Below are 13,957 nucleotides of genomic sequence, written 5' to 3' on the forward strand. Positions count from 1 at the left end.
ACATTTCTCCCCATCTGCTTTTATGAAAAACTAATAATTTTATGGTCTAAGCATGATAGACATTGTGATAGAATTTTCTCCTGTCTGAAAAACTTGAAGTCTTGGCAAATATTGATACTCATCACCATCTTGCATGTTTTTACTGGAAAGAAGGACAGTAAACAGTTGATGTGACTATGATGGGGGGAAAAAATCAATTCTAAAACTGGATACAACCTGAACTTGAAAACAAAAAGATGTGACAGGGAAACAGCTCTATACAATTAGGAAACATCCCTTCATTTCTGATAATGAATAATATATTTTGTTTTTTGGGGTTTTTTTCTTCTTTCTAAAGGAATCAAAGGGAAACTTATTCTAGGGAGCTTAACTTTAACAGAGTTTCAGAAGTTCAGCCTTCTTGTGTGTTTACTCCACCAAGGAAATGTTTTCCACTTAAGCAGCACACTCATCTAATTAAATTAAATTAATCCATTCTATATCATTAAGGTAGAAAGCAGCCACATTTTCATTTATTTATGAGTTATTTTCCCTAGATTCTGAAACTAGTGGCAAAAAAAAAAAAATTGTAGTGGAATTAATTTTGAAGATGCATCTGATTTATATTACTCCTTGCAGCAAAACTATTCCCTTTCCATGGTTAAAGCCACTTCCCTGATACCTCCCATCTGCAAGGGAAAGTGACTACAATTTTTTCCTCTTTGAGGGAAAATGTTTCCAGCAATCTCTCACTTTCACATAATAGGATTATATAAAAAAAGAATTGGAACTGTCATGAATATTTCCATTTTGAGGACTCTCACCAAGTTCTGGACATGTTTCCCTGCCTAAAAGTTCATAATGTGCTATAACTAAATTAATACTGGTGAGGATTTTCTGTTTCTTCAAGAAAAGAGACAAAGTATGTGCTGAGTTACACTCTTAAACTGAGTTAACATTGTGCCAATTATAATTGCTACTGCTCTGATGTGGACAAATGTGGTTTATTAGGATGTCTTGCTGCTTTTCCTCATATTATTTAGATAATGTTCCCATCTCCTCAGTTTCTTCTCTTGTCACACATTGCCTGTAGAAAAGTGTGAAGCCAATCTAGATGTCAGATTACCCTCAGATCATAACAAAAACAAAACAAAAATCAAAATACAGTGTTAAAAGTGTAGAGCTGCTCTTTTTAAGATTTCTAGCCAAGATCACTGTTTGAACAAAAAGGAGAAAACCTCTCTTTGTGCATTGCTATTTGTGAGTCTCTAAAAAAGTGCTACCACCCTTAGGTTTCAACTAATTCAAAATTAACTGTGTAAAATAACAGGGCTTGAATTCTCTGCTACTTCAATCCCACCTTTAAATTCAAGTATAATTGATTTGATCCTCCTAAAATCATCACCAATTTTGATGCTACAATTTATTACCCTTGGGCTGAAGCCATACAATTGAAACCTTTGTTGGAAAGGATTTTTTGCACAGCCCTTGGTCAGGGTACAACAGATCAGTGAAACCTGAATTGGAGCAATGGCTCTGGGCATGGATTGGAAATTCAAGGACTGTCAGGATTTATGTTACATTTTTGCAGAATGAAGAAAAACTTGCCATTAACTCACAAGTGTTTTCACTTTGGGTATATCGTGTATCTTCCTTCTCAGCTATAAACAACGAGGTTGCAGCCACATTATAATTCATGCGCAAAATATTTGCATTTTTCCATAAATGTGTTTCAAATTTCATCCCGTGCACTTCAGTCTGGAGGGTATCTGTATTCTCTAGATCTCATTATAAATTGAAAATATGCACATTTTCATTTTTATCCAGCCAAGCTGTTTGTCCACACCAATATTCATGCTCAGATCTGCTGGAGTGATTTGTCAATTTGCATCAAACCTAATATTTGTAGCTCATTTGTTTTTTAAGAAATAGGACTGGGGTTTTGCCAAATGCTTCTTGAAAGATATTTTTTGTAAATTGCCAATATTATTTTTCAAGCCCCTAAATGGTTCCACAGTAGTCCTTATCTGATGAACAAGTGAAAATATTTCTTACATGTAATTAAATATTATATACTTCCAGGACTTTCCATGGAAAAAACCCAACTTTTTCTGAAAATACAGCAGTTCAGTCACATCCTTACTTCCAGCCAACTTTCCTCTCAACATGAACACTGATCACAGTTCACTTCAAACACTCTGAAACAGGAACCAACAGCAAAAATATACCTTCAAATCCCACTGGAGTTAACAACAATTAACAGCACTGTGAAAGTTAAGGAAACCTTCAGTCTGAAACAAAGAATGTTTGATTTTTCTGACATTTCAAAATGTGGCTTTTGATGTAAATGATTTGGTTACTGACAGTGATGCTTTTGCATCTGTAAGTTAAAGAAATAGGCCTTGCTTTTAGAGAAATACCAGGGAAAGCCAATATCATTATGTTTGCTGAATTTGTCTTGTGTAGTTATTAGTCACTGCTAAAAAGCAGTCATTCCACTGTAAACTGACAGTAACAACACAGAAATGGAATTGAGTTTTTGTCCAGTGGGTCCTGTATAATTTTATGAAATTTTTGAAAAATTGTTTTTTCTCTAATGCAGACAAATAGAATCTATCCCATCATTTCCTGATTCACAGTTGCACCTCACAGACATTATCTTGTGTCACTGCTGAGCTGGGAGACCATGGGCAAAAACTTTCTCTTATCAACTCCCTTGTTCAGGTGCCAAAGATAGAAGCAAATGAAATTCCTTTAATTTCACTGGAGCATAACTCCAGTGCCTGCTGGAAAGAGCCACAGCAGCAGTTTAAGAGGTGTGAACATGAAACAAAGATGCCAAATCCATTTTGTTCTGTTGACAAGGAATAAATTAGAAATGAGAGTCCAGAGGTGTGAACTGGTACAATTTGTACTTCAGTAGCATTTTTTTTCTGTTAGATGCTGTATGTTAATAGTAAATATTTTACAGTTTTCATCAAAATCTCTCTACAAATCCCCTCAGCTATAAAAACCAGAGGAATGGGAATGTATACAGTAAAAAACCAAAGTTTTTTAAGGTGGGTCCAGCCATTTTTACTCAGTTTACTCAGCCATAAAAAACCCAAGGATCAGGTGATTGTTCATTCACATGAATTTGCAGGATCAGGACTTTTTTGATAAGGAAAGCTCTTTCCTAGATACATTTGCAATGTCAAAATTACACTACAAGAGTAAAAGAGGATCCTGATTTGCTTTATTGATTTTAAAAAGTGGCTATAAGTGAATGTGGATATCCTTAAGTCATGCCATAAGTGCTTTCATTTACTTTGTGTGCTTTTTTACTCTCAGAAAACAAATGCATTTTACCTGATTAAAGTAAAAATGGACATCCAAACTATTCAGTGGTGAGCAGATTCCCTCCTTCACTAAACTACACAAAAGGCCAAGACAGGAAGTTTGTTTTTCTTCCCTTCAGTTTGATTTTATGCTTACAAGTCTATCTCTGAAGACAGAAGTTTAGTTAAATAAAAGCTGAGACTTTTACACTTGACAAGTAGACTCAGAAATGTGGCTTTAAATGGGTGTGTGGGGTGTGAATTCCCACTAAATGTGTATTCCCAGGAGCAGCAGCAGGTGTAATTCTTGTGTCTTTCTAAATGTCTTTGAAGGCAAGATAGCAGAAATGGCTGAATTTCAGCATTTCTAGAAAGCTGCCTTCACCCTACACAGATAAATTTCTTTCCAGAAGCACCACAAGCTTCAGCACCTTTCAGTGATGAAGTTTCATCACCTCCTGCTGCAGAATATTTCCAAAACAGAGGAAGGAGAAAGCAAAGAGCATATCAGTTTAGGTTCTTAATCCCAAATCTAGACTAGGGAAGGCTTTCATACTCATTGATGGGGTTTAGCAAAGAATAATTTCAGTTTACAGACTCCTTCCAGTGGTACATGAACATGTTTATGAACAGTTGACTTCGAGCGCTGTCCAGGATGATACCCAGCTCAACCACAGGGGGATGTGGTTGGTGATGGTGCTCACTGCTCACCACCACAGACCATCCCACCCTGATGCAAGGACAGATTCACTGCCACAAGCACTTCTGTGCTGTGTTTCTTCTCCTGGAGCAGTTTGCAATATAATATTGCTCTTTACAGAAGAAGAGAGTTTGAAGACAATACCCAAACACCACTCCCCTGGTATTCAAAGGATTCTTTACATTGTGTAAAGCAACCTTGAAATGACCCAAATTCGTAGTTACACCATTTCAAGAGTGCTGTACATTGCCAGAGCTCACCAGTATAAAAGGGGGGTGTAGCGAAGCCCCAGAATTCTTCAGTATTATGGCTTTAAATTTCTTGTTCCTTCCATTTTTGAAATACAGCACATGTTATTATAGCTAGTTATATCTGCATATTACAAGCAATTACTGGGCAAAGTGCTTTTCTTTGTCAAAGTCACTGGCAAAACTTACATTATCTTCAGAGCAAACAAGCCGAGATCAGATCTCTGTGTGCACTGTGAAAGTGAAGCGTGCTGCAAAAACAGGGAGATGGAAACTGCATTAATTTAAAACACGTGCTCCTAAAAAAGAGAAGCACAGCTCAAAGGCTTGTCCTAATATAATGAAACCTGACTTCCCTTCAAAGAACATATAGAAAACTTTTCATTTCATATAATATTATTCAATATCATTTTCATGTAATATTATTCAATAATATTCAATAAATATTTGGTAAAAACTCAACTGAGGGCTTATTGTCATGTTTCTGAAACATGCACTTTTTCACTCTCTATGGTTTATGTATTTAAGGTATAAATTATAACTTTCAGGGGTATATTTGAATCATAAAGAGCAAAGATGACTTTATAGCTATTTCATTGGTTTGAAAACAGTGCTTCACTCAGGTTTATAGCCCATTAAGACAGTGTGTTTTTACTTGTATGATGCCCTCCTGTGCAGTACTAATTTAATTTCAACACTATGGTTTGAACACCACACATACAATTAGGTTCTACCAGGAATGAAGGCTCTTTCACTCAAGGTCAAATTATAAAAGGTCTACCTAGCAGGATGAACTGATCATTTCAGATCAAGTGAAATGAGTCAAAGCTCTATTTTCAGATGTATTTTTTCTTAATTCACTTGAGTCAATCTAAAAATTTTATAACTTAAAAAAACCCAAAATTTTTCTTACTGTTTAAATATTATTCCCCAACATATACTGAAATTCATTTTTAGCCAAATAACAGCAACTAGATAGCTGCTGTTATAGATAATTAGAAAATACAATGAAGCACTGGTTTAAAACATCACCAATGAGCTCTCAGCTCAGGAAAATTAAATAGTAGTGATATAACCAGTGTAACATAAAGCACTCTAAGAGATTATTGAAGGGGTTTGGGAGTTTTTTTAAATGTCCACAGAGCAAAAGTTCAGGCCAGCCCACAATTGTGGTGACAGGGAACCTCTCTGGCTTGTTCCATTTGTCACTCAATTAGAGGAGGGAAGACAGCTTTCCATGAAATATTATCATTTCTTTATTTAGAAATCATAGACGTCATAAATCACCCCTGTGGTTCAAGAAAACAGTAATTTGTGTTTACATCACCCTACAGTGTTTAAATCTTCCTCAGTGAACTGTGTGTCATCTCTGGCTTCAATATTTTTCATATACCACAGCTTACCTATGGCTTGGAAGATGCAAGGCAGGATCACTCTGTCTTCCTCCTGATACTTGTAATTAAGTCTTAAAGATGTCTCTTTAACCTTGATGCTATCTTCCTGAAGGAGGAGTACATGAATAGGACACAAATTCTGCTGGATAAATCCACTGCTTCAACAGATTTGAAGATAGAAGTCAAATCTGTGTAAAGGCAACAGGTGCAGTTCAGAAAATCAGGCAGGTTTGTTCTAGTCTTTAATAAACACAGCAGAGGTAAATGTGAGTCCAAAGAGACAAAACAAAGCTGAGACAGACACAAGCTGGGACTTCACTGAGTAAAGTTATTTAGTACCTGTGAAGTAGAGGACATTTTAAGAGCGTACAAAGGAGAAGGAAAGAAGAGCAAGGGGAAAAAACCCAGTCAGGACCAGTTGTATCAAATACTTGCCTCTGCAGAAGTCACTTAGAAAGGCACCCACATAGCCCTAGATGTGTTTCTGCTTTAAAGGAAAGCTATGTGAACAAAGTAAAAGTCTCTCCAAAGCCAGGAAATAAGGGATGTCATCCAACACCCATCCTTAGAAAACATGCTCCTCCTGGGGGTAAAGGAGAGAGCACGTTGTGCTGAATAAAACAGGTTTGAATCATTTCCAGTTAAGGTGGATAGCAGAGAAGAGAGCATTTTTCAGTTCACTCTTCAAGTTCCCAGCAGCTTTGGCTGAAGGAGACCCAGCTGGGAACTACTGGAGGACATCTGAAAAAAAAAAGATGATGCATGAATATAACTGAGCTCACTGAGACAGAGGCTTTCCTGCACCCCTGGTTATATTTTAGACCATACAGTCATTCTGATTGTTATTTAACTCAGAATATTATTATTTACATCAAGCAGTACCTTTGACACAGAGAAAAAATATGAAGACTTTCATTTCTGTAACAGCAAAGTCAGCTGTTCCATGCCTTGTTATCCATATTTTGAAAACCATATCAGTTCCCTAAATAAACAAGATAAAGCTCATGTACTACATCTCCAAGCAATGAAGGCCCTGATTAGATGTGTTTTAAAGACACTTGCCATAATTGGAACTGAAGATCTATTTTGGTGTAAATTTTTAGTTCTGCAGCCAAATAAATGTTATGTTCAAATTTAAACATGCAAATAAAAGCAGCCTGGGATTAGGCAGCATGGAATGCAGACACTTGTCAGTGAATCACTAAGTGATGAAAATGCTTAGCACCTCTGGGTATAAAAATTCAATTTTTGTCCCAATTACTCATTTGATGGTGCTCTTTCTTATGCCACCTCACATCAGAGGTGTAGAGCTGTGCTTTCATGGATTTGGGAGAAAGACTGATGAACTTTAAGCCAGCAGAAGAATCCCCTCCTGCTTGTTCTTTCCTGCTGGGCTGACAGTTACCTCCTCAGCAAACTGAATCAGCAAATGCATCTGCTCTTTTGCAATATTTTATCTATTTTTGTTTTCTTTTTAAAAGGAGGAAGGGAAAGCAAATGGAGAAAAGCAAAAGTAAATGCTAGCAATAAAAAATTGCTCCCAGAAAAAGGTGTTTATCTTCATTTCAGAGTGGGAATTTCCAGTTTTATAAATTAGTATTTAAATTCTGATAGTTTCTTTTTTCAAGAATCCTTTTTATTTACTGTTTCCAAGCTATTGCTAATTTGACTCCTAGTTTTTTTTTTTTTTTTTTTGGTAAGGAAAAATCACCAGCAACTTCTAGGTATAGAAGGATTTGGAAAAACACTAAATGAGACATTCAATACCAGCTATGTTCCAATATTATTTTCACTTCTTATTTCATCTTTGGTTTCTTCCAGCAGCCACAAACGAATGCATGACCACAGGATAACCTATAGAATTATAGAATCTGATGAGTTTTGAAGTTTAGTTTAGTTTTAGCAGCTACAAGAGATAAAATTCAGCAGTGATTATACGCAAGTTAAATATAATTGAGGTACATTGGATCTGCAACAAGATAACACCTCCCAGGCTTCCCCATTGGTCCACGCACTGAAAAATAAATATTAAAAATTCTTGCTCCTCTGTGATACAGACCATACATAAATCACATGAGGCCATTAGAGTGATCAGTAAAATCCCAAACTGTGCTATATTTTGGTGGCATCAGTTGGTTACCATTTTACATTTTAAAGATACAGTATTTAAGTCCTCTATACCTTTCCAACATGACATTTCCTTCCAACATTGAAAAGGCAGTGGATGAGTTTTATTTCACTTTAAATTGTGGAGGAAATGTAGCATACACATTACCCACTGGAATACACATCTACAAGAGCAAAATGCAACTTTCCATGAAGTGCAAAGTTGCAAGTCCCATTCTCATCTTAGTTAATGCACACTGTTATGACCCTTTTCTATCAAATTTGAATATAGCTAATGAAAATGTGTTTTGATAAATATACTTCAGATGTATGTGGGTTTTTTGTACATTTGCTTCCTTTAACACATGGCTGGGTTCAGCTCCCTGAAAGCTGTTGTGAATTTACCCAGCCAGTCAACAAAAATGATAAAATGTGACTTATCTGATTAACCACAAGCACACACAGCGGTTTGAATTGAGAATATTCATGATCAATCAACCCAGTCAATTGTATCTGGCAAAAGTTGTTAATAAAAGATATTTGAAGAGATGAACTCCAGGAAATTGTGATCTGTTTGTGGTTATTCCAGAAGCAGAAAAGAGGGACTGAAATCACTCAATATACAACTCTCAGCAGATTATTCTCTCTGCTCCACTGAACACCCGTAAGCACAGCCAGCTATTAAATTAGCACTGCTAAGCTCTGCTATTTGTGTTGGCTATTTTTATACACAGCAGGCAATAATCATTACTTAATGAGAGCCTAGGCTTTAACACCAGGTGTGATTTTGTCATCAGGGGATCTATTTTTCTACTTTTCAGAGTTTGCATCCACATCAGTTTCCATCCCCAGCAGCAGCACCTCTTTCTCTCCTGAGGGTCGTGTGGTGAATGCTGATTCCAGGCTCAGCGTGGTGCATGGTGCTTGATTTGCACTGATTGTCAGAAATTGTCACACACAGACTTCTGCAAGGGTGTGCAGTGAAAATGTCATCTTTGTTACGTCCCTTGCATCAGAGACCACCTCTAATTTTCTGTTATACTTCATCCATATCCTTTGCAAAGAAAGGCAAATCTCTGTTTGAAGTGTTGGTTTCACAAAAGTCTACCTGGAGTAATGAAAGAAATGTATTCACTGTATTTACTGTCAAAACACCACTCAACAGGAGCAAAAATTTTTCCCCTATACTAATGAAAAATGCTCAGCATATAAAAAGCTTGATTACATGCTATAAAGGGCTGAATTTCTGCTTTGCTATTCAGCTATTCAAACAGAGAGAACGCTGCAAAATCTGAAGAACTAAAACTAAGAAAGAAAAAACCACAACTTCTGCACACTTTTGTAGAGAAATCCCAGTTTGGAGAGGGTTGCAGATAAATTAAAACTCCTGCTACAGGCATTTTTGGGAAAGACAAATAAACAAACAAAGCTACACATGACTCTCTTTGACAGATTTCATTTTCAGCTTAATGAACTTAAGTGCAACCAGATGAAGCAAAAACATGCATTCTTTTTCCCCAAAAAAGCATGAGAAGATCCAGTTCCTTTCATGTGAAACTTTCAGTCCAACCTGAAGCAAACAGAGGGCTGGGCTCGAAGTATTCACTTCTAGAAAATCCTATTAACAAAGACAAATATGAAGCAACTTGGGAATATCACTCCAGTGATAGATTACCACTATCAAACTGGTCTAGAGTAGCAATTCTGTAAAAATGACACCAGCTTTAACTGCATAAAGTACATTTTTAAAAAATTCTTCAGTCAGTAAGCAGTTGGGGATGTGAGTATTCCCTTGCATTTACATAATTTCCCTTCTTTTTGCAAGCACCAAGGGATAACTTCGACTGTAAACAGGCAAATCCAGAAATACTAAAAATGGAATTCCAAAATACACTTATGACTTGAATGTTTGCTATAAAAAAACCCCAAATATCGTTCAAAATTGCAGCTTCTCTACTTTTTCCATCTCTGGGATGAGGATGCCTTGACTATCACAAGGTAGAGCCTCATTTTTACGTGTCCTGTGATACTCCCAAACATTACAGAAATGCTAAAAAAAGGAGAATTAATATTTTTTAATCCTCCATGGATATGGAGGGTTTTTTTAAATTGTTGTTTATTTTGGGGTTTGTAACTGTTCATAGCAGCAATAACTCAGTAATTCTCCTGGCCTCTTACAATTGTCTTGAGAGTATTGACAAACTTAGAAATATGAGAAAACTTAAAAATAGCTTTATGGTGAATATTTTATCCAGCTTTCAGCAAGACTGGTACTAAATAATACTGTGGCTCACTTAGTAGTGTTTGCAAGACGTGATGGCACAGAAGCCCCAAGTAAGGAATTTGAATTTTTTAGTGATAATTTGGTCTCCTTCTGCTTTGTGTACCATCCTAATCCTATGGAAATTAGGTGGTTTCTGTTCTAGTGAACATCAGAATCCACACGTGTATAAGAATTTTTCCAAGGTAACAAAAGTAAAGCAAAGTTCACACAACAGGAAACTTCAGCTTTATCAATTTGATTCAACAACTCTGCTTTACTCTCATGAAAACACTTTGCTTCACCTTTTTACTGCACACATCTCACAGGAATGAAGTGAAATCAGCATCCATGTAGCTCTTTAAACCTGCAGTCAACTATTTAGAAATATTAACCACCATTTAAATGAACTCTCTTGTTCTGCAACAAAACTCCACAACATTCAGAAACAGCAAATAGAAATACGCAGGTGCTTGTTTGTGCAAGTGCTTGACTTGTGCAAGCCAAGAGAGAAAAGCAACCATATCATTGGAAAATATCTGCTTTATGACATTATAGCTTCCACACTCCTATTCTATCCCTCACACTCCAATTTTTGAAGCCCTCAAGAAATTTCTGTGGAGGCATTCATGCTGCATCTATTTTGCACCAGGTGTGGAGAAAACTGACACATTTTGCTTTTTCCCAGCAGCATCAATCACTAAAACCTTAGTGCTGCACTCTCAGCATGTGTTCACCCACCCAGATAACTGAGAAAGAGGGAAGTGATCCAGCAGTGCTGCAATATGGAACATACCCTGCTGTACTCAGCTCCTTCAGGTCTGCTGTCCAGATGAAAGGTACAAGGAAAAATCTCATTTGTTAAGGAAATGGGCATATTTCTCTTCTATATATTGACATCTACTCTGTGCAGCTGTGTATGAAAATAATCCTTCCTGAAAAATAGCAGTTTAGTCCATAAAGGATTACTCTCTACCAAAATTTCCCCTACTCATCCAAATTGTACCTGTGGTTTATTGAAAGTGCTGTTTCCTGCTGTGGATAAATCACCAAGTGAAGAGGTGGGGTTGTGCTGAAATAATGCAGCTCTTCAGCAACATAATATGGATCTGCATACCTGTGAAAATTAAACAGAATTAAAAAATTATCAGTCCTAACTGTCCATGTTCTCTCAGCTCTGCACAAAGAAATGGCTGATGAGGAGCAGCTCATAACCTGGCTTCAGCTTGATTTATGGGCAAACTTTTTTCTTAATTTTTCTGTCCAGAAAGATGTTGGAACCACCTCAGATGTTTTTGAGGCTCAGCTAGACAAAGCCACAGCTGAGCTAATCTGCCCATTGGTGACAGCCCTGCACTGAGCATATGGTTGGACCTCCACAGGTCCCTTCTAGCCAAAGTTTCTGTGATTTTCCATTATGGAACCAGTCTCATATGTGAACTGGAAGCTAACATCACATCTCTCCTGCTCTCTTTTCTGGAACAGCATGACCTTCCTTTCTAAATACCCTTGCCCATACTAAAATTTCTCCAAGATAACAATCACATCACTTATTTCTGAAGAAAAGTTACTTATTGAGTTGCCATAAGTGGCAGCATTACAAAATGAAAATAATTTAAATTTAAGGAATTTTCTCCTTTTTTAAGACAACCCCATCAGGGAGGACTGTAGCAAAAGTGAAGGCAGAAAACCCAGACTGATCCCACCTTTAGAATCTCAGAGTGGTTAAGGTGTTGCAGTTGCATTGATTTCCTGTGTTTCCCATACTGTATTTCCCCTTCACTGGCAAACAGGACACTGGGCTGACTCAGGAGAGCCTCCATTTGCATGTTAAATTTATTGGCTTTGTCTGCCTCAGCTTCTGTCAGTAATGTTCAACAAGAATATTACCACAATGTGTTCTCCATGTCAAAGAGAAAATACAGCAATTATACATACCTAAACAACTCCCTGCTCCGCATTTACTCCATTCTAATTTTAATGCTTCAACTATGGAAACTGGGGAAACCACTGCCCAAAATATTAAGGAAAATATATTGATTCATAGCTGATAACTGCTGACTTGGCCATGCTGTTACACCTCCTTCTGTCAGTATTTCTCTTCCTTGCAGGGAAGAACCAGTTCTGATTATCTTCTTCTTTGGGTTTCCTTGTGATTAACTGCACTTCCTTCTTTAAAGACCACAGCTCTGCTAGATCTTTTTCACTTATGGCATTTTAATAACTTTTACTAATTTTCAGGGTAGTTTTCTTCACCAGCATCCTCATTTTCCTGCCTATTTGAAACTAAATGTCTGTGTGTCTTACCTGCCCAGTGCAGAGTATCATTTTTACAGCATTAAAAATTATATTTGAAAACAGTGAAGCATGAGTTTTTCTCAATGTGTCTGAATTTAATTTCTTGACCTACTCCTTGTATTAACATTCCCAGCAATTTAAACCACCTAACTTGGTATCCTTTCTGCCATTGGAAATATCTAAGACTTACAAAGAGCTACTAAAAATTAAGAAATTTTATATAGCAAACAAAGTGAAAGCAACTGAGTTAAATAATTAAATGCTCTACTTCATTAAGTTCCTCATAGAATTAATTTTACAACTTGAAAATTTATTCTTTCCATGAGATACAAATGGAAAGCAATAGAAATTATAAGTATGTTATGCATAGGATTACCACAATGGTGCACAGCTGCCTAATTATATGAATTTAATGCTGTTTTAGATCCTCCCAAGGTGTTCAACAGAGCTCCACACTTCCAGAGCAGCACCTGAATGCTGCTAAAGAAATGTCAGATCAGTGTGGTTTGACAGCTGAATCACTCCCTAAAATCTACTTGTTTTTTGAAGTGTGTGCATATATATATAATCAATAATGCTACAAATTGGAAACCAATACAATATTCTACAAACATAGTAGACTCAAAAATGTCTACATTTTAGCCTAGCTTATGACAGAAAGCATTCTCAATATTTCTTCATGAAACTGAAATCCAAATTTGGCTCTCCCTGTCACTATATTTATATTATTTTACTGCCTAAGATTAATGGAGCATAGACTGGAGGCTGAGATTCCCATCTCTGTCAACTCTTTTTAAATCACTCTCCTTCCAAAATGCTTAAAATTTTTGTGCTGGAACCTTCACTCATTTGACATCATAATACATAAAGATTTATGTTAATGAAAAACTCCATTACATATTCATGGAGCTGTAGTGTGAGAGCTGCAAAGAAACTTTAGAGGCTTTTAGAAGAGTACACAAATTTCTGTGATTTCTGTGTCCACAGCATGTGACTTCCCTTACTGGCAACATTAGGATTTTTTTAAGAAACTATGGTAAGCTGTCATTACTTACTGACATTTGTGGGTTTATTCAACCATCTTAATGCAGTCTGACTGCTAAAAAAGTTGCAGACAGGAATTAATTTTAAACTTGGCTTTAAAGCTGGATGCAGACCCATAACATAACAGCATTAATACAACTCCTGCAGTCATGGTGGCTCCTAATGGAATTTAATTAATTGGATATAAAGATTAAAAATATTGAAATATTACAGATCCCCAAAGAGTGCCCAACTAGTGCTAATTATTTAAACTTTAGGTCTTTGGTTTCCCATTGAGCCAAGTCATGACTTTGGATGGCATAAAAACCAAAGCAGGAGCTCTGGAGTCACTTAAGGATAAAAAAGTAGGAGACCAGAATCAGATCATTTATCTAGGAATGTTAGAAAGAAACTTCCAGCTCAAGAATTTCAGTTTGAGAAGTCTTCCAACTGCTCCCATTAACAAACAATTCATTACTAGAGCCAGCAATAGGGCAAAAGCTCTGAATCCATTCACATTTTACAGAGGAACAACTTACTACAAGCATTGCATAAAAATGACACCCTGCCTCTATAAATCAAAATTTTACTCAAGCTCATGCAAAACTCACATGAAGGACAGAGGTATTGAA

This window comes from Agelaius tricolor, unplaced genomic scaffold (assembly GCF_023055355.1).
Source record: "Agelaius tricolor isolate 1412-34295 unplaced genomic scaffold, bAgeTri1.0.p SCAF_9, whole genome shotgun sequence".
Taxonomy (NCBI): Eukaryota; Metazoa; Chordata; class Aves; order Passeriformes; family Icteridae; genus Agelaius; species Agelaius tricolor.